Below are 2,235 nucleotides of genomic sequence, written 5' to 3' on the forward strand. Positions count from 1 at the left end.
CCCGCTGCCTGCTCTTTGTCGCAGTAAATCACATTACGGAGCGGAGCGCAAGGGTAGTTAACTTTATCTTCTGTCAGTGTAAACAAATAAGCATTCGGTTCCTTGATCTTTATTTAAATATAGAATTGTTTATCAGTGTCATCCTATGAAGATTAATTAGATAGCTTTATTCACAATTTGGCGTCTGACACCCCATTTTAGGAATGCATTATAATCACCAGGTGTTAATTGGGGCCAGCCAGGCACTTATGTTTCTATTAAACAGTGTGAGGACTTTTCACAAGTATTAAGTTCTTTTTTTTTTTACCGTGCGGTGCAAAAATATACAGCTTTTAATAACACGGGTTGCACGGCTGAATCGTGCTCCCTAGCGCTGTATAACCGGCGTTTGCAGGCCGGGAAGGGCTGGCGACCAGCGGCTGGCATGCCACCGCATCCTTCGGCTGGAAGCGGGACACCCTGGCTTTTCCGGGAGGAAAGAAAAAAAATGCGGAGGAGGAGAAAAATATATAAATTCCGTCCCTAGTCGCTTAAAAATTACCGCGAGTATAATTGTCCCAAACGGGGTGTCGCTCCCGGTGCGAGGGGAGAGCTGCGGGCACCCGATTTGTTCCTCCTGCCAAGGCGCGGAGCCGGAGCCTGGTACCCAGAAGTTAAGGGCTGATCGAAATCTCCTCGGCCACCCGCCGCCCAGCGGGGAGCCGCGGCCAGGGCCCCCCGATGGCTATGCTTCCTGCGGGGAGGGCTCCGGCCTCCGCCCCTGCTTGGTTTTGTTTGCGGCCGGGCATCGCTGACAGCTTAATCCCATTACTGCCTGCATATCCTCGGGAAGGGTCCCGCTGCAACGGGAGCCGGGATTCAATCGGTCTGGCAGGAGGGGCTTGCCCCCCCCCCAAGATAAACGAGCAGGGGAATTTTTTACGACGTTCCGGGAAAAGGAGGGGAGGGGCGGGGGGCGCTGCTGCGTGGGGAGGCGACCGAGTTCACAAGTCGGTGGCCAGGACGAGGGCTCACACCTGGCCCCCCGCAGCCCCACAAAGGGGAAGGTGGCAAGGGAAAATAGGCACCCGGGGGGTTGGGGGCTGTCAGAGCTTGTGGGGGATGCATAGGAGAACGGTAACAGCAAGATACATATTTAAAAAAATAAAAATCCAAAACCAGACATAGAAGTAACCGATAAGCACAAGATGAGGGAATAAAGCAGCATGGAGAAATTTTGCAAGGGATGATTAGATTTAGCAACAACTCAGACCCCCCACCCCCAATGATTGTGCTCCCTCCTCCCCCCAGATGGGACACCCGATAGAGGCAAAGAAGAGGCAGAGAGCCACCCCCACATTTATTAAAAATTACTATGTACATAGAAAAAGGAAACAGAACCAAGTTTTGTTGGAAGAATTTTGTCTGTCAGTGCTCTGGGGTTGATCACTTTAAAATGGCTGAGGCTATAGGCAAGAGGAGTGGGTAAAGTTACATCACGTCCAGTCCTGTACAAGGCAGCTGAAAAAGTCACTTTACATACACGTAAATAGAAATCTCTTAAAGTTTTCCACAACATTCCATATGCTAAGTTTGATTAACAAAAAAAAAAAATAGCCTCTTGAACTTCAAAGCACCACTGGAAGTCCTTCTGACTCAACAGCTATAGGTCAACTATTTATACATTATTCCACAATATTCTACAGTGTACCTAGACAAAACACAACTGTACACTTTTTGGCCACCTCAAGAATAGGTTAGGCTTTTGGGATGGAGGCGCTTTTTTAATGCGAGTTCTAAACTAAGAAAAGTCAGATTTGGTCATTGTAACCCCATTGTTAGCAATAAGACCTTCAAGTCAAAATCCTGACTGACAAGCAGGCCTTTTTGGCCATTTTCTGCCGAATAAAGCCTTAGCTGAGCAATACTCAGCTAGGCCAATTCTGCTGCAGACAAGGGTTGAAGAAGCCAGCTCAGTCTAAAGCAGGACATAGCATTTGTGCAGTCCCCACAACCCAACCCCCTTTTATCAAAGGGGCAGGCAGGGAAGAAAATTAAATTTAGGATCCAACCCCCCTTATTGCCTTGCTCAGGAGTGCATAGATTTGATCAGGCCTCTGAGCCAAGCCTAACTGTACACTTTAGTGTCTCCAATAAATAAGCCACATCGCAAACAAAAAAAAAAATCTGGGCTGCTGGTTACAGCTCCTGTGTATGGTTCTTTAAGAGAGGAGGGAAGAATTCTACCCTAGGTTG

This window comes from Eurypyga helias, unplaced genomic scaffold, assembly GCF_000690775.1.
Source record: "Eurypyga helias isolate BGI_N326 unplaced genomic scaffold, ASM69077v1 scaffold27512, whole genome shotgun sequence".
Taxonomy (NCBI): domain Eukaryota; kingdom Metazoa; phylum Chordata; class Aves; order Eurypygiformes; family Eurypygidae; genus Eurypyga; species Eurypyga helias.